Below are 20,275 nucleotides of genomic sequence, written 5' to 3'. Positions count from 1 at the left end.
ACATACCATACAATCATCCAAAGTGTAGAGTTTTTCGCATTACCGTCATATAGTTCATTCATCACCCCCATCTGTTTTTTTGAACATTTTCCTTGTACCCGAAAAAGCGAAGAAAAGAATAGGAAAAAATAAGAGTATAAAAAGAACACCCCCATCATCCCCCCGCCCCTGCCCTATTTTTCCTTTAGTTTTTTGTCTCCATTTTTCTACTCATCCATCCAAACACTGGATAGAGAGTGTGATCCACATGGCTTTCCCAATCTCATAGACACCGCTTGTAAGCTACATTGTCGTACATACATCTTCAAGAGTCAAGACTACTGGGTTGCAGTTTGTTAGTTTCAGGTATTTACTTCTAGTTATTCTGATACATTAAAACCTAAAAAGGGTTCTCTATTAGTGCGTAAGAGTGCCCATCAGAGTGACCTTTTATTTGTTTTTTTAAAGTTTGCACTACAGTTATTTATTTGAAGTTTGTATAAGTTTACTTATTTGTATTTTTGAGAGGTAATTAATGGGTATAGAAATTGATGGTTATATAAGTAGGTGGTTCTGGTGGGTGGAATTGCTATTCTAATTCTTAGTGAAAGCACAAGCAGCTCTTCAAATTTGTGCAGCCATAACACTCTCTGGCCTCGTGGTGGCAGCATACTATAGTTTGAAAGTTATTGAGCCCTTTGAGAATATAATTATAAAAAATAAATGACAACTTTATGACAGTATATGCTGGCATATAAATAAATGATGAGATTCTTTAGTGTATTTCTTGTGAAAAGAATGAATATGTGTCATGTCCTTTCTGGGGAGAAAGACCTAGACCATCTTTTAAATCAGTAAACTTTCGAAATTGTTTCAAGGAGTAAAACCATGATAAATAAAACATTAAATTCAAGCTCCTGCTCTTGGCATAGCAAAGGGTCTGGAAACATTCCTCCATCTAGCTGAGAACCCTCCCCCCCCCCCCCCCACTCCATTGTATGACTTCTAAATGTTTTAAACCATGGCAAGTCTCTGAACAGTTCTTTCCTAAGTGGTGATAAGGAAAAAATAATTCTACCAAAAAGCCTTTATTAATCAGAGTTTGTTAATGCACAAGCATTTGTAGAGGAGATTGGCATCAGTTGGGTGTTTTATTTGGTTTATCTTACAGGTCTTTTTAATCGAGATAATTATATATTTAGAACTTCTGAGAGGAGGAGTTAGAGGAAACTCTTAGGTGCTTTCTGGAGAAGATTGTAAATTATAAGCAAACATGATTAATGTTCTTGAGTTTCAGAGCTGAAAGGGACCTTAGACGTTATTTAGTTCAATCTCTTCATTTTAAAACTATGAAAATTGAATTTTAGAGAGACTGACTTGAATAATGGCATACAGTCAGTGGTCAGTGGTGAAGTGGGCTGTTTATACTATACCACCACTACTTTTTAACAGAGATTTAACAAAAAAATATATGTTCTCTGCATGTGTTAAGGACAGGACTAGTATTTATTCATTCTGCTTTTTAAAAAAAATTTGTAAATGTAAAAATGTGTCTATTCACAATCCTTGAGAAGTTACCATTCCTTCAAAAATTCTTTATGAACAAATGCCAAGAAAAATTTCATTAGTCACTTATGCCAAACTAAAAATACATGTTTGATGTATACAAACTTTTGAAAGCAAAACATAGACAATGTGAATGGAGATTACTTTAACAAGATTTCCAGTGACATAGTTACAACTTAAATTAGGCTAAGACAGACATAAATAACAGCTTTATCTAATGTATTATATTTGCCTATTTAGTCAAAGTGTCATTTATTTCTGTGACACTAAAAAAAAAGAAATGAAACTACAGATGTCATTGCCTTGCAGTTCAAATATTGAAAGGGCCACATGATTTTTTAAGTACAGCAAGAACTTTTATTTCACTATTTCTATGTGGACCTTCCTATATTTTTAAGAACATGCACTGACATTGTTGCAAGAAAAAGAAAATAAAACATTAAGGAAAAAAACTGAAAAACTGTTTGCTTACTTAAATTATACTCAGTCCTTAACAAAATAAAGTAAAGCAGTTGTCAGGGAGTGTTTCATATCCTTGGCCCTTTTTTTTTTTTTTTTTTTATTACTTTTTTTTTTTTAAATCATCATTTTATTGAGATATATTCACATACCACGCAGTCATACAAAACAAATTGTACTTTCGATTGTTTACAGTACCAATACATAGTTGTTCCTTGGCCTTTTAAATTGATGCATAAACTTTAGGGAAAAGAAGAGCTATTGAATACCATAAAATGAAGCTATATATATTGATAAAATTAGTTCCATCCTGTTAAAGCATCTTGTATTACAAGGCAAAGGAAAACTTAATAATATCAATGAATCTTTTCATTACCAGAAAGGATTTTAATTTACTTTGAAATACCTGTATTATCTCTTTTTAGTTTTCCTTCCCTAATAAATCATGCACAGAGACTGTATTTTGTGTAAAATCTTTCTCATTTAAGATTGGAAATGTAGAATTTCATTGGAAATGTAGAATTCTAAAAAATGTCTGGAATTTTAATAATTAAAGTCAGTATTCATTTATAGTGACAATGTAAATGAAGTGAAAATAAAATATATATTTTCTTAAATATTACTTTGGATTATTACCAACTTTAAATGTTCAAACTCTGAAAGCTTATTATTATCATATTATCCTTTGTTCATATTCAATCAATATTATCAAACTAGGATATACAGTAAGTGTTGAAAGAAACTAATACTTTAGCATTCCTTTAGGGACATCTACTCAAATTAATTATGCTTACATTAAATTTTTAATAAGTCATATAAATAATTCTGGAATAGGGAGCAATATTCTATATCTGAAACTGGTGATCCCCTTCATGCTCTCTTCACAACTGCTGAGAATTTTTTAAAAAATGCTTTAATGTTTTCACATTTACATACTGAGATAGACTTAATAAAGCATTCCAAGAGAAATTAATAAAGCTATTTTAAAAAGTGAAAATCTAAAGTATGCTTTAAAGAAAACAGGTAATTAAACTAAACTTAGTAGCATGACAGAATGATTTAATTTTTCTTGAAATGCAGAAGGCAGATGATGAAATTGCACTTAATTCTGAAGCAATTCAGATATATCCTGTCATTCCTATTCCTTTCTAATAAACATTTACAAAACAGTTTCTTACCTCCCCTTTACAAAAAGGTTGAGTACAACCATTTATACATTCTAGTTGATTTTTAACATTTGGTAATAACTGATAAACAGGATCTCACAATTTTACCTATCGATTCTGTTGATGTGTATCAGATTGCTCTGTGCCGGAATCAGACAGTTCCAATACAGGATTTATAAATCCAGAATACTCAGAATTGCCGTTATCATCCATTTCAGCACTAACCAAATAATTCTCCCACTCCAGCCCATTGGAATCATCAGAGGCCGGGGTAGGATTATTTCCAGTCTTCTTGCTGCTATACATAAGTGCTAGATGGAGAATATCTTCCTCTGTTTGGAACATTCTCTCATTGGAAGCATTCTATTCATTCTTTCTTCATCTCCCTACTCTAGGTCTAAGGATGTGCTGTCATCATTTCTACTAGTTGATTTAGTTTTGGTCATTAAGTCACAACTGCTTTCTATATTTGGTGTCAAAACTGTAGCATCTGATGAGATCTACTACTTCAAAAAATCTTCATACTTTGACTTTACATTTCTCAAACAAGATTCAAAGTCATCTTCTGGTCCAGAAATTTGATATTCTCCTTTGTTGGAAGGATGGTATTCCCACACAACCCTCTGCCTCTCTTGTTCCAAGAGCTTTCACTGCTTTGCTGCCCTGGCTGCTTAACATTGTGCAGCATTTAAAACTGCTTCTTCTAGTCTTAAGTTCTCTTCTTGTAAGACTAACTCTTTTTTGAATTTTCATATCAAGATTTTTCTGTTTTTCAGCAATTGAATCATAATGCCTCTCTCTCAGTCAATTTCTTCCTCAGTAAGAGGCCAATGACTGCTTCCTGGGCTTTCCCCTTCATCACTTTCTACTAGATTCTCAGTTTTAAACTGTGGTTAACTGCTCACCTCTTGAGCATGTTCTAAAATACTTGGACCTTCCACCACTTACTACATGCTGCAGCCACCCAGCTTCTTTGCAGAGGAGCCCAAAGCACTGCGTCCAGCAGCAGTTCCCCATCGCATGCCACCCAGGTACCGCTGCTGCTCCTCCAAGTCTCGCGCAATGCCCAAACCCAGGCCCGGCAGACAGTGGTTTCTCCAGTGGCCGTCGAGATGCTGCCACCGTGTGAGGGAGGAGCACTGGACTGCAGGGTCTGGACCCCCTCGTGGTCCTCATGGCCCCTCACCTGTCACAGTCCCCAGCCCAGCAGGAGTGACTGCCTCCAGCTGCCGAGCAATCCTCGCAAGTCTGTGCCTATTCATTCTGCTTTTACCCTTTTCTCATTTTCTTTTTTCCTCATGATAAATTTGAGATTCAGTTATCAAAACCAACCTCTGGTAATCAGAAAATTAAATCAATTAGAATATGCATTTCTTCTGAGAAGTCTGGTTAAGAAGGTTTTGCTATATTTGATCATTTTCAGTTTGCATTGGCACTTGCATAATATGTTGATACAATAGATCACTGGCCTGGGCCCCAAAATCTTGTTCTGACCTTGCTTTGTTGTTAACCTTCTGTGTGCCGTTTCCCTCTCAATGTAAAATGGTAAAGGTAGATTTGACAAGCTTTAAAGAGTCTTTCAGCATTGATAACCAGACCTCTTGAGCAGCATTAGTTTCTTTTACAATCATAGGTTTCAGTGTTTCATTAAAGAATCTCTGTCTTCCATGCTTCTGATTAACAAGAATTCATAGGGTAGAAGCTGCTGCTTTTTGTTGCCTAGGACAGTAGTTCTGTACAATACGGTCAATAGATTGTTGAAATTGAGTGTTGAAATTTCACACTTCCTTTTGGCCTAGGTCTTGAGGTCTTACATTGGGTTTGTAAAGAAAATAGAAAACAAATGCTGGATGGCTACATGGGTGGCTTAACACAAGAAAATCATTCAATGTAATATACCACATCAGTAAATCAAGGGGGAAAAACCACACGATCATCTCGATTGATGCAAAAAAGATATTTGACAAAATTCAATATCCTTTCTTGATTAAAACCCTCCAAAGGATAGGAATGGAAGGAAACTTCCTCAACATGATAAAGGGAATATATGCAAAATCCGCAGCTAACATCATACTCAATGGGGAAAGACTGAAAACTTTCCCTCTAAGAACAGGAACAAGACAAGCATGCCCACTCTCACCCATTGTTAGTCAACATTGTGCTGGAAGTTCTAGCTAAAGCAATTAGAGAACAAAAAGAAATAAAAGGCATCCAAAAGAAATAAAAGGCAATCCAAATCCAAACTTCCGCTTTTTGCAGATGACATGATCCTATGTATAGAAAATCCCAGAAAATTTACAGCAAAGCAACTATAGCTAATAAATGAATACAGCGAAGTGGCAGGATACAAGATCAACATGAAAAAATCAGTAGTGTTTCTATATGTTCGTAAGGAGCAATCTGAGGAGGAAATCAAGAAAAAAATTCCATTTACAGTAGCTACCAAAAGAATCAAGTATTTAGGAATAAATTTAACCAAGGACATAAAAGACCTATACACAGAAACTACAAAAAAATTGCTAAAGGAAATCAAGGAAGACCTAAATAAATGGAAAGACATACCAAGTTCATGGATTGGAAGACTACATATAGTTAAGATGTCAGTTCTACCCAAATTAATTTATAGAGTCAATGCAATACCAATTAAATTCCCAACAACTTATTTTGCAGAAACAGAAAAAAACAATAATCAACTTTATTTGGAAGGGCAGTGTGCCCCGAATAGCTAAAAGTATCTTGAGAAAGAAAAATGAAATGGGAGGTCTCACACTACTTGACTTTAAAGTATATTACAAAGCTACAGTGATCAAAACAGCATGGTACTGGCATAAAGCTAGGTATTCTGACAAATGGAATCACACTGAGTGTTCAGAAATAGACCTAATCTATGAATAAATGGTCTTTGATAAGGCAGTCAAGTTGACTCAACTGGGACAGAGCAGCCTCTTCAACAAATGGTGCTTGGAGAACTGGATATCCATATCCAGAGGCAGGAAGGAGGATCCCTATCTCACACCTTATACACAGATTAACCCAAAATGGATCAAAGATCCCTACCTATCAGAGCTAAGACTATAAAACTTTTAGAAGAAAATGAAGGCAAGTATCTTAAAGATCTTGTGATAGGAGGTGATATCCTAGACCTTACACCCAAAGTGCTTGCAATGAAAGAAGAAATAGATAAATGGGATCTCTGCAAAATTGAAAACTTCGCGCATCAAAGAACTTTGTCAGGAAAGTAAAAAGGCAGCCTATGCAATGGGAGACAATATTTGGAAACCAATATCAGATAAGGGTTTAATATCTAGAATATATAAAGAGATCCTACAATGCAATAACAAAAATACAAACAACCCAGTTAAAAAATGGGCAAAAGACATGGAACATGGACACTTTTCTAAAGAGGTAATACAAATGGCTCAAAAACATATGAAAAGATGTTCAACTTTGGTAGCTGTTATGGAAATGTAAATCAAAAACACAATGAGATATCATCTCACACCTACTAGAATGGCCACTATAAAAAAAAACACAAAAAACTACAACTGTTGAAGAGGATGTGGAGAAATAGGTAAACTTACTCATTGTTGGTCGGAACGTAGAATGGTGCAACTGCTCTGGAAGGCAGTTTGGCGGTTCCTCAGGAAGCTAAGTATAGAATTGCCATGTGATCCAGCAGTCCCATTACTAGGTATATTCTTGGAGGAACTGAAGGCTAGGACACGAACAGACATTTGTATGTTGATGTTTATAGCAGTATTATTCACTATTGCCAAGAGATGGAAACAGCCCAAATGTCCATCAGCGGACAAGTGGATAAACAAACTGTGGTGTATACATATGATGGAATATTATGCAACTGTAAGACCAAATAAAGTGATGACATATGCAACAACATGGATGAACCTTGAGGACATCCTATTGAGTGAAATTAACCAGAAACAAAAAGACAAATACTGTATGGGCTCACTAATATGAACCAACTATAATGAGCAAACTCTGAGAGTTAAAGTTAAAAACACAGGTTATTAGGAGATAGAAAGAGGATAGAGATTGGGCATCTGATGCTTAAGGAGTACAAAATGTTTAACAAGATTGATTGTAAAGGTTCAGAAATGGATAGCACAATACTGTGTGATGGAAGCACAATATTGTAAGTATAATAATGAACAAAGGTGAGTGTGAGTATGGTTGAAAAAGGAAGGCTAAGGGCATGTATGACACCAGAAGGAAAGATAGAGGATAAAAAGTGGGATTGTGTAATTTAGCAGAACCTAGAGTGGACCTCAAGTGATGGTGATTAAGTGCAGAAATATAAGAAAGTTTTTACATGAGGGAGAACAACTGAATGTCAACATTGCAAGGTGTTGAAAATGGGATGGTATAGGGAAAAAATACAATCAATGCAAACTAGGGTCTATAGTTAACAGTAACATTGTAATAGTCTTCCATTAATTGTAATAAAGGCAGTATACCAAAGCTAAGTGTCCATAGAGGGGAATATAAGGGAGGGGTATGGAATTCTTGTTGTTGTTTCTCCTTTTTTATTTTTTTAAATGCTTTATTCTTTTATTTTTCCCTCTTTCTTTGTGGAAGAAATGGAAACATTCTCATATAGAGTGTGGTGGTGAATGCATAACTATATGTGATTATACTGGGACCTATTGATTGTTAACTTAGGATGGATTGTATGTGTGTGAATAAAACTGTTTAAAAACTAAACAAGAAGATAAAATTACTGGAGAAGATGTGGAGAAAGAGATATACCTATTCAGTGTTGGCAGGGAAGTAGAATGGTGCAGCCCCTCTGGAGGGCAGTGTGGTGGTTCCACAGGAGGAACTATACTTAGGTATAGGGTTGCCACATGATCCTGCAACCCCGTTATTTAGTATATACTTGAAAGAACTGAAAGCAGGGACTGTGGCAACAGTAGTCAGGATTTGCAATGGATGGAAGTGGCCTAAGGATATATGAAAGGGCAAACTGTAGCGCATACATACAATGGAATATTGAGCGGCTGCCAGAAGGAATGAAGTTGTGAGGCATGCAAGTAGGTGAATGAACCTTGAGGACATTATGTTGAATGAAATAAGCCAGAAACAAAGGACAAATATTGTAAGCCCTCACTAATATAAACTAACTATAATGAGCAAATGCTGAGAATTGAATTCGAGGGCATAGGTTATCGGGATAGAATGTGCACAGAGATTGGGCAATCAAAGGTGCAGGAGTATGGAATATTCACTAAGTCTTATTGTAAAGGTTCCTAGATTATAAGCTCTTACAGCAGTCACATCTGTTCCTGAGTTTTATCTGTAAGAGATGTTTATTTGTTAGAAAATTTATATTCTCTGTAGTATACTATCTCATTTAATCTGTATGGTCAGTTCATTTAAACAGCATAATTACATGGAACCTAGACTAGGGAATAAGATCTTGTAGTTTTGTACAGGTTAATGTGATACAGAAAATAAAAAATAAAAATAATAAAATAAATGCAAAGTTCCCTTGAGGGATTGGGGCAAAATGTGGAAATAATGAACTTCCTCACCTGGGGAATTCCTGATATTCTTGCAAGCCTTAAGAACTCTCAATTTAATCAGTCATGCCCTTGGTCTTGGGGCTTGCCCTTGTGAAACATATTTCTGTAAAGGAGAAGCTAAGCCTGTTTATAATTATGCCTATGAGTCACCCCCAGGGGGCCTCTTTTGTTGCTCACATGTGGCCTCTCTCTCAGCCAGCTCTGTAAATAAAGTCACTACCCCACAACTCCCAGGGATTTAAGTCTCCCTTGCAACATAAGACATGACTCCCAGGGATGAGTCTGGCCCTCTCATCATGGGATTAAGAATGCCTTCTTGACCGAAAAGGGGAAAAGAAATGAAACAATAAAGTTTAAGTGACTAAAAGATTTCCATTAGTCGAGAGGTCAAGAGGTCATTCTGGAAGTTATTCTAATGTATTATATAGATATTCCTTTTTTAATTTCTAGTGTATTAGAATAGCTACAAGGAAATAACTTAATCAGTTGAATTGTAATCCAGTAGCCTTGATTCTTGGTAATGATTGTATAACTGTATAGCTTTTATTGTGGGACTGTGATTATGAAAACCTTGGGACTGACACTCCATTTATGCAGTGTATGGGAAGATGAGTAATAAAGACAAAAAAAAAAAAAAGCTAGCTGGCAAGATCATTTCCTTTCTGAGTTTACATTTCTATTATTTATTCAGTAGTTATTTGAATACTAAGTATGCTAAGAGGATTTAAGAATTCAGGATATGTAAAAAAGTATTTTCATTAATCTTCTTTGGGGGCTTAATCCTTTTGTTAGTTCCTATTTTAGCAGGTAGTTTCTTACTGAATATTTATGTATTATCAGATACCTACATATCTGGGGCTTGAAGTGTGTAGCTGTTTACTGCTAATTTGAAATCCTTCAGAGATAGCAGATTTTAGTTAGAAATTTGTCTCCTAAATTCATAATGAATGAATTGTATCATGCCTTTACATTCAGAAGTACTTATTTAAAACCTACTGTGTGCTTGGCACTGTTCTTGGCTTGGTATATCAAGATGTGTAGGTCATGACTTCTGCTCTTAAGCAGCTCTTGGTCTAGGAGAAACAAAGCAGTGTGATTTGTAGTGACAGATGAATATGCAGGGATATGGAAATACAGACGAGAAAACAAATTGGGCTGTTTGGTCACAGTGATGAGACTCTGGAATCAAAATTTCTAATCATACTTAACCAGGAGACCTTAATCAGTTTGAATTTAGATTAAGTTTTTAGATTTAATTGTTTTGATACTGAGAAATAAATAGTTGTTTCCAAACCATTCCCTTCTTCCAAATTTTCTTTCTAGGCAGCATGGGAAGAAAAAAATCATTTCATATAAGCCGTTTTACTGAGTTCATATTGTCCTCAACTCTTAGAGGTTTTTGGGAGAATCTTCACTATTTAGATGAGCCTTGTATATTAACTCCTTCCTCTCAAACACCAGGAACAGGCAGTAACCCTCCATATCGTACAGATCAGTACAATAGTGTGAGAATCTGTACCTGAGGTTCAGAAGTCCTACCTAGAGGCTGTTAGCATGTTCAGGACTTATGCAGGATCGACCCAGAGAAACTCCCTGACGTGAGTCAGGGGTTAATTGTACTTGTGAACCACAAAGAATAGCATGAGAGTTTTGGCACATCACAGAGAGCTTTCCAGTGTAAGAGTGAGAAGTTTGTTGAGGAACCAAATGAAAAGGAAGAAGAGGACTAGGTTAAAGCAGAAGGAGTGTGAGATAACCAGAAAATTTTAAGCATAAGTGCTGCACTATGTGAGAATGGCTCTCTCCACCCAAGGTGAAGGGGTCCTGAGCCTTGGTGATGGTTAAAGGGAGAAGAATCTCAACATATCTTTCTCTAGGCTGTCATTTTAGGTGACGTGTTGAAGTTGTGAGTTGTTTTGGTAAAGAAGAGTGTTTACTGTGGGTTTAGTGTTTTGTGACACTCGTTGAGATCAGCTGACCATTTGAAGTACTAAATTTGAAAAAGGAGCCAGAGCCTGGCTTTCAGAGCCTCCTTGCTTTAGAAGAGTACTGCACCAGCAGGTTCTCTTTTTCCTTTATCAACCCTAGGACTTTGTCTTAACATTGACGCTGCTTCTACTGTCTCTCTTATCCCAACTCCATAACTTATTTGTAAGCATCTCTATACCACAGTAGGTGCTTTTGCCTTCGTACAAATGGTGCCCAGTTATCCAATTTCAAGATTTATACAAGGTCTGACAAAGGATTTTTTTATTTGTAAAAATTATTAATATGAAAAAGAAGGGAACAAATGAAATGGAAATTAAGTACATTTAATTAGGCAGTTAACAAATAACCATTACTGGAAAGAAAAAAATACATGAAATCATTATCTTGAAATTTAGGGATATGTGGCTACCAAATCTATTTCATATGACTATTGTCTGTCTTCTTACTCTTCATTGATTCTCCTCCCATGTTCAGATTTTCTCAAAGCGTCTCATGATTAACTTCATCCTACTTGGAGTTTTTCTATACTTTACTTCTAATACTTGCTGTTTATTGCTTAAAAGTTGCATTTAAGTGTCCCTAAGTCACTTTATCTGCATGTATCCTCTCTGTCATTCTAGGGTCAGAGCATCATGTTATAACGTGTTTTCCCATGGTAAGAAAGAGTGAGCTGGTTGACCCCTGTGGATACTGAACTCTAGCGGGGCACTATGTATTCTGTTCTGCTCCTGCAGTCTAAGATGTTTGAGCCTTTCTTGTGTAAGCAGGATTTGTTCAGGCCTTGGGGGGAGAAGTGGATTAACTAGCATGTATCATCAGTGATCTCCAGAGATGGTTGTAAAAAGAAACGAATATGGTTCTTAAAGCTGCAATTATGCTAGGTTTTCTGGTCGGTAAAGAGCACTAATGGCTTCCTTTTTTTTTTTTTGGTATTCCCTTAGTTACTCAGATTTTACCCTTTAACTTTCTTTTTTTCCTTCTGAGTAGCAATAGTATTTCTAAAGCCAGGTTCTGCTTGATTTCAACCAGGGATATATTAATAATTTTGTAAATTTAGCAAGATTTTCTGAACTACAGGTTTCCTGATTTCTCTAAAAATATTAGTTTGCTGAAGTATTTTGTTTCAAAGGTAGCTGCCTTCTTACTGTCTCTTCTAGCCCTGTATTCCGTCAATGAATTTCTAATATCAGATATTTGCACACATTTCAGTCTTGATTTTTATTTGAACTTCCTGTTTATTACTATTTTCTTCTTGAGTTCCCTTTTCCTTGGCTTCAGTGAACTGTTTGTTCTCTCCTGAATTTCACCGTCATTTTTGTTCAAGTCTCAAATCAGCAATGGCAAATGGGGCAATCTGTATGTTAAATCTGGTTTGCAAACATGATTTATTTGGCCCTCATAGTGTTTTGAAAATGTTGATGTTAGTTGGCAACAATAAACTAAAACGTTTTACATAGCAAAAGCTTGGACAAATGGCTTTTTGGGTGAAAAATGACGTGGCTACTGGGTTACCATTCCTAATTGCTATGATCATCAGAGCAGTTCTTCAGGGAGGGGCACATGCTTGCTCCAGTTTGCTTGTCTCTATCCAGCCCCCTTCACTCATTTGTTAGCCACCTAGTCCCTGTATGTTTGAGTTTGCAACCCATGTCTTCCATGTTGTATTTGCCAGGTTCTGTTCTGGGACCTCTTTTTTCTCCTGTGCCCCCACCAGTTGCCAAAGCCAGATGGACGAGTATTTGCCATCTTAGGTAATTTTTTTCACTTCAGTGGCTATGCCTGCCTTTAGCGCTTGAGTCCATTTCTTCTTTGCATTTTAATCATGTTCTTCTGGTTGCTTTCTGGTCTAAGTGGTTTGATAGATTGAAATAATTTTCTAGCAGTGTCTGTTAATTAAGACTTTATCTGCTTGTTGTGATTCTTAATTGTCATTTCAGTTTTCTGTGTCCCAACAAGAGTTGTGATTACATTGTGATATGAATGATACAAAGATTGAATTGCTTTGTTTTCCCTTTTTAATGTAAATGTATAGCTAGTGTTGGCATTTTTCTAACCCCCTTTTGCAACTTTCATAACATTGCTTTAACACCTTCAGCATTAAAGTATTTGAGGTTTATACTATGCTGCCCTTTCCTCCTCCTTGTTTTCTGTCATCTATTGGCACTCTGGGCACAGACATTCCTCTCATCTTGTTTCCCTTAATTCATGAAAGATTTTGGCCTCTGGTTCATAGTTTTGCTACCCCTAGTCTTGCCACCAGTTGTGTATATTGGCAATCTATCTGATATGCTGCCCTGTAGGAGCTTAAAATCTACTTGAAATAACAAACATAGTAAGGAAAAACAGTAAAACACTTAAAATGTTAAGGCATCCGTCAAAGAAATGGCATAAACTCATGTTAGATAAATTGCTAATCATTACATAAGCGATTATTTGGGGAGGAGGGGAGGCAACTCTTCTTGCCTAAATTCATGTTTCCACATGAAGGAACATCATTCCGTGTAATTCCCATGGCTTTTCTTTGCCCCAGAGGAGGAATGACTAATCTTATTGGAGAATTTGGGCAAGGAACTAGGTGGACCTAGCTCAGCCTCCTTCCTCTTCCTTGAGAGCCAGCCACCTGCAGCGTGTTCCTCCAAGCTGAAAGTTTTCCCTGTGGGGAGACCTGTGGTTTTCCAACCATGTTTGTGATTGGGTGGGTGAATTGAGTCAATTCTAAGGTGCAGTTTTAGGAGGCGCATTGTTGCTGTGCCCATTAGCTACATTTTAAAAAATATGGGCTTTATAATTATATGACATTTTTAAAAAATTCAATTTTATTGAGATATATGCACATACTATGCAGTCATATAAAATGTACAATCAGTTGTTCACAGTACCATTATATAGTTGTGCATTCATCACCAAAATTAATTTTTGAACCTTTTCATTACCACACACACAAAAATAATAAGAATAAAAATTAAAGTGAAAAAGAGCAATTAAAGTAAAAAAAGAACCCTGGGTGCCTTTTTTTTTTTCCCCATTTTTCTACTCATCCATCCATACACTGGACAAAGGGAAGTGTGGTCCATATGGCTTTCCCAATCACATTGTCACTCCTCATATACTACATTTTTATACAATTGTCTGCAAGATTCATGTGTTCTGGGTTGTAGTTTGCTAGTTTCAGGTACTTACTGCTGGCTATTCCAATTCATCAGAACCTAAAAAGGGTTGTCTATATTGTGCGTAAGAGTGCCCACCAGAGTGACCTCTCGGTTCCTTTTGGAATCTCTCTGCTATTGAAGCTTGTTTCATTTCCTTTCACATCCCCCTTTTGGTCAAGATGTTCTCCATCGCATGATACCTTGCTGCCAAGGAGATTTACTCCCCTGGGTGTCAGATCCCACATGGGGGGAGGGCAGTGATTTCACCTGCCAAGTTGGCTTAGCTAGAGAGGGCCATATCTGAGCAATGAAGAGGCATTTAGGAGGAGACGCTTAGTCACAATTATAGGGAAGCCTAGCCTTTCCTTTGCAGCAGCCGTCTTCCTAAGGGCAAGTCCTGTGGTAGGGGGCTGAGCCCATCAAACCACCAGTCCCCTATGTCTGTGAGCACATCAGCAACCATCGAGATGGGGAAACCCAACAACCCTGCATTCTAATCAGTGTGAGATGGTATCTCATTGTGGTCTTAATTTGCATCTCTCTAATAGCTAGTGAAGCTGAACATTTTTTCATGTGTTTCTTGGCCATTTGTATTTCCTCTTCAGAGAACTGTCTTTTCATATCTTTTGCCCGTTTTATAATTGGGCTGTCTGTACTGTTGTCATTGAGTTGTAGGATTTCTTTATATGTTAGTCTTTTGTCAGATACATGGTTTCCAAAAATTTTTTCCCATTGAGTTGGCTGTCTCTTCACCTTTTTTTGAGGTACAGAAACTTCTAAGCTTGAAGAGTTCCCATTTATCTATTTTTTCTTTTGATCCTTGTGCTTTGACTATAAGGTCTAGGAAGTGGCCGCCTAATACAAGGTATTGAAAATGTTTCCCTACATTATCCTGTCGGAGTTTTATGGCACTGTCTTTTATATTGAGGTCCTTGATCCACTTTGAGTTAATTTTTGTGTAGGGTGTGAGGTAGGGGTCCTCTTTCATTGTTTTGGATATGGATATCCAACTCCCCCAGCCCCAGTTATTGAAAAGACTGTTATGTTCCAGTTCAGTGGTGTTCTAGTTTGCTAATGCCACAGAATGCAAAACACCAGAGATGGATAGGCTTTTATAAAACGGGGGTTTATTTCGCTACACAGTTACAGTCTTAAGGCCACAAAGCGTCCAAGCAGTCGGGTACCTTCACTGTAGGATGGCCAGTGCTATCCGGAAAACCTCTGTTAGCTGGGAAGGCAGCTGGCGTCTGCTCCAAAGCTCCGGCCTCAAAACGGCTTTCTCCCAGGACGTTCCTCTCTAGCAAGCTTGCTTCTCTTCAAAACATCACTCCCAGCTGCACTCAGTGAGTTCCCTCTCTTTGAGTCAGCTCATTTATATAGCTCCACTGATCAAGGCCCACCCTGAATGGGCGGGGCCACACCTCCATGGGAACATCTCATCAGCATCATCTCCCACAGCTGGGTGGGGCACATTCCAAGCAAATCCAACCAACACCAAAATGTCTGTCCCACAAGACCACAAAGATAATGGCATTTGGGGGACACAGTACATTCAAACCGGCACAAGTGGCTTTGGGGGCTCTATCTCCGAATTCTCAATTCGATTCCATTGACCAATATGTCTATCTCTGTGCCAGTACCATGCTGTTTTGACTACCGTGGCTTTATAGTAGGCTTCAAAGTCAGGGAGTGTAAGTCCTCCCACTTCGTTTTTCTTTTTTAGAGTGTTTATAGCAGTTCGAGGCATCTTCCCTTTCCAAATAAATTTGATTACTAGCTTTTCCAAGTCTGCAAAGTAGGTTGTTGGAATTTTCATTGGGATTGCATTGAATTTGTAGATGAGTTTGGGTAGAATTGACATCTTAATCACATTTAGCCTTCCTACCCATGAACAAGGAATATTTTTCCATCTTTTAAGGTCCCTTTCTATTTCTTTTAGTAGAGTTACGTAGTTTTCTTTGATAAGTCTTTTACATCTTTGGTTAAATTTATTCCTAGGTACTTGATTTTTTTTAGCTGCTATTGAAAATGGTATCTTTTTTTTGAGTGTCTCTTCACTTCTTTCATTTCTAGCATATAGAAACATTACTGACTTATGTGCATTAATCTTGTATCTCACTACTTTGCTAAATTTATTAGCTCTAGTAGCTGTAGTGTCGATTTTTCAGGGTTTTCCAGATATAAGATCATATCATCTGCAAATAATGACAGTTTTACTTTTTCCTTTCCAATTTGGATGCCTTTTATTTCTTTATCTTGCCGGATTGCCCTGGCTAGCACTTCTAGCACAATGTTGAATAACAGTGGTGACAGCGGGCATCCTTGTCTTGTTCCTGATCTTAGAGGGAAAGCTTTCAGTCTCTCACCATTGAGTACTATGCTGGCTGTGGGTTTTTCATCTATGCTCTTTATCATATTGAGGAAGTTTCCTTCAATTCCTACCTTTTGAAGTGTTTTATCAAAAAGGTATGTTGGATTTTGTTGAATGCTTTTTTTTTTTTTTTTAAATCTTCATTTTATTGAGATATGTTCACATACCATGCAGTCATAGAAAACAAATCGTACATTCGATTGTTCACAGTACCATTACGTAGTTGTACATTCATCACCTAAATTAATCCCTGACACCTTCATTAGCACACACACAAAAATAACAAGAATAATAATTAAAGTAAAAAAGAGCAATTGAAGTAAAAAAGAACACTGGGTACCTTTGTCTGTTTATTTGTTTGTTTCCTTCCCCTATTTTTCTACTCATCCATCCATAAACTAGACAAAGGGGAGTGTGGTCCTTATGGTTTTCCCAATCCCATTGTCACCCCTCATAAGCTACATTTTTATACAACTGTCTTCGAGATTCATGGGTTCTGGGTTGTAGTTTGATAGTTTCAGGTATCTACCACCAGCTACCCCAATTCTTTAGAACCTAAAAAGGGTTGTCTAAATTGTGCATAAGAGTGCCCACCAGAGTGACCTCTCGGCTCCTTTTGGAATCTCTCTGCTACTGAAGCTTATTTCATTTCCTTTCACATCCCCCTTTTGGTCAAGAAGATGTTCTCCGTCCCACGATGCCAGGTCTACATTCCTCCCCAGGAGTCATATTCCATGTTGCCAGGGAGATTCACTCCCTTGGGTGTCGGATCCCACGTAGGGGGGCAGGGCAGTGATTTCACCTTTCAAGTTGGCTTAGCTAGAGAGAGAGGGCCACATCTGAGCAACAAAGAGGCATTCGGGAGGAGGCTCTTAGGCACAATTATAGGGAGGCCTAGCCTCTCCTTTGCAGCAACCGTGTTGAATGCTTTTTCAGCATTTATTGAGATAATCGTTTGATTTTTCTCTTTTGATTTGTTAATGTGTTGTAATACATTGATTGATTTTCTTATGTTGAACCATCCTTGCATGCCTGTAATGAACCCCACTTGGTCATGGTGTATGATTTTTTTAACGTGTATTTGGGTTTGATTTGCAAGTATTTCATTGAGAATTTTTGCATCTATATTCATGAGGGAGATTGGCCTGTAGTTTTCCTTTTTTGTAGCATCTTTGCCTGGTTTTGGTATTAGATTGATATTAGCTTCATAAAGTATGTTATGTAGTAGTCCATTTTCTTCACTGTTTTGAAAGAGTTTAAGTAAGATTGGTGTCAGTTCTTTTTGGAAAGTTTGGTAGAATTCCCCTGTGAAGCCATCTGGCCCTGGGCATTTATTTGTGGGAAGTTTCTTGATAACTGATTGGATCTATTTGCTTGTGAATGGTTGGTTAAGGTCTTCTGTTTCTTCTCTGGTCAGTCTAGGTTGTTCATATTTCCAGGAAATTGTCCATTTCTTCTACATTATCCAGTTTGTTGGCATACAGTTGTTCATAGTATCTTCTTATAGTTTTTTTTTTTAACCTCCTCAGGATCTGTAGTAATGTCACTTTTCTCATTCATTATTTTGTTTATATGGGTCTTCTCTTGAGTTTATCAGTCTAGCTAGGGTCTTGTCAATCTTGTTGATCTTCTCAAAGAACCAACTTTTGGTGTTATTTATTCTCTCTATTGGTTTTTTTATTGTTCTCTATGTCATTTATTTCTGCTTTAATCTTTGTTATTTATTTTCTTCTACTTGGTGTAGGATTGGTTTACTGTTCATTTTCTAGCTTCTTCAGTTGCTCTATTAGTTCTTTGATTTTAGCTCTTTCTTCCTTTTTGATGTTTGTGTTTAGTGCTATAAATATCCCCCTCAGTACTACTTTTGCTGCGTCCCGTAGGTTTTGATATGTTGTGTTCTCATTTTTATTCGTCTCTATATATTTAGCAATATCTTTTGCTGTTTCTTCTTTAACACGCTGATTGTTTAGGAGCATGTTGTTTAACCTCCAGGTATTTGTGAATTTTCTGAGTCTCTGACGGTTATTGACTTCTAATTGTATTCCATTGTGGTCAGAGAATGTGCTTTGAATAATTTCAATTTTTTCAACTTTATTGAGGCTTGTTTTATGTCCCAGCATATGATCTGTTCTAGAGGAAGTTCTGTGAGCACTAGAGAAGAATGTGTATCCTGGTGATTTGGGATGTAGTGTTCTATATATGTCTGTTAAGTCAAATTCATTTATCAGATTGTTTAGGTTTTCAGTTTTCTTATTGGTCTTCTGTCTAGTTGATCTATCTGTAGGAGAGAGTGATGTGTTGAAGTCTCCCACAATTATTGTGGAAACATCCATTGCTTCCTTTAGTTTTACCAGTGTTTCTCTCATGTATTTTGTGGCACCTTGATTGGGTGCATTAACATTTATGATTGTTATTTCCTCTTGTTGAATAGCCCCTTTGATGAGTATGTAGTGGCCTTCTTTGTGTCTCATGGCATCCTTGCATTTAAAGTCTGTTTTATCTGGGATTAATATTGCTACTCCTGCTTTCTTTGGCTGTAGCTTGCATGAAATATTTTTTTCCATCCTTCCACTTTCAATTTCTTTGTGTCCCTGTGTCTAAGATGAGTCTCTTGTATGTAACATATTGATGGTTCATATTTTTTGATCCATTCTGCCAATCTATATCTTTTAATTGGGGAGTTTAATCCATTTACATTTAACGTTATTACTGTGTAGGCACTTCTTGAATCAGCCGTCCTATCCTTTGGTTTATGTTTGTCAGATATATTTTTTCCCTCTCTCTCTTAATGTCCTTAAATGTACCTATACTGAGTCTCTTTAGTACTGAACCTTTCTCCATCTCTCTCTCTCCTTTCTTTGTTTCTCTGTTGTTAGGGCTTCCTTTGGTATCTAAAATAGGGCAGGTCTTTTATTAGCAAATTCTCTCAGCGTTTGTTTGTGAAAAATTTAAGCTCTCCCTCAAATTTGAAGGAGAGCTTTGCTGGATAAAGAATTGTTGGTTGGCAATTTTTCTCTCTCAGAATTTTAAATATGTCATGTCACTGCCTTCTGGCCTCCATGCTGGCCGCTGAGTAGTCACTACTTAGTCTTACGCTGTTTCCTTTGTATATGGAGAATTGCTTTTCTCTTGCTGCTTTCAAACTTGCTCCTTCTCTTCAGTATTTGACAATCTGATCAGCATATGTCTCTGAGTGGGTTTATTTGGATTTATTCTATTTGGAGTTCATTGGTCATTTATGATTTGTGTATTTATGTTGTTGAAAAGGTTTAGGAAGTTCTCCCCAACAGTTTCTTTGAATACTCTTCCTAGACCTTTACCCTCTCTTTTCCTTCTAGAACACCAATGAGTCTTATATTTGGACCTTTTATATTATCTATCATATTCCTGAGGTCCATTTTTATTATTTTAATTTTTTTTCCATTCTTTCTTTCATTCTTTCATTTTCTGTTCTGTCATCCTCAAGGTCACTGATTGACTGTTCTGCTTCCTCTAGTCTTGTACTATGAGTGTCCAAAATCTTTTTAATTTGGTCGACAGTTTCTTTTATTTCCATAAAATCGTCTATTTTTTTTATTTACTCTTGCAATTTCTTCTTTATGCTCTTGTAGGGTCTTCTTCATATCCTTTATATCCTGTACCATGCTCTCATTGTTTGTCTTTAGGTCTTTGATTAATTGCTCCAAGTACTGTGTCTCCTCTGACCTTTTGATTTTGGTGTTTCAGTTTGGGTTATTCATATCATCTGGTTTTTTCATATGCTTTAAAGTTTTCTGTTGTTTTTGGCCTCTTGGCATTTGCTTAACTTGATAGGGTTCTTCTAGGATATGTAGGCTGATTCAAACACTTATCTCTAATTTGTTGGATCTACGGCTTGGTGGAGTACATGTTCTCTAACCAGCAGGTGGCATCCGCGGGCCGGCTATTCCCCTCAAGCCAGTTCTCCCCACCTTTGTCTTTGTGGTGTGTGGGAGTCTGAGTCTGGTGGGGGTCCAGTTGGTGCCCCAAGTTTGTGTGTTCTGCCCGCCCTGAATGTGGGGTGTGTGTCTGAGC

General features: G+C 37.1%; 1 protein-coding gene and 1 pseudogene across 4 annotated transcripts in view; one reads left to right on the top strand and one right to left on the bottom strand.

Annotated features, from left to right (window-relative positions):
- The window catches only part of RNF38 (ring finger protein 38), a 175,869-nt gene that overhangs the window by 29,009 nt on the left and 126,585 nt on the right, over positions 1–20,275 (top strand). The gene's annotated exons all lie outside the window — the stretch shown is intronic.
- On the bottom strand, positions 3,279–4,187 carry LOC119545506 (annotated as a pseudogene).

This window comes from Choloepus didactylus, chromosome 10, assembly GCF_015220235.1.
Source record: "Choloepus didactylus isolate mChoDid1 chromosome 10, mChoDid1.pri, whole genome shotgun sequence".
In the NCBI taxonomy this organism is placed as follows: domain Eukaryota; kingdom Metazoa; phylum Chordata; class Mammalia; order Pilosa; family Megalonychidae; genus Choloepus; species Choloepus didactylus.
This window is presented reverse-complemented; position numbering and strand designations above follow the sequence as displayed.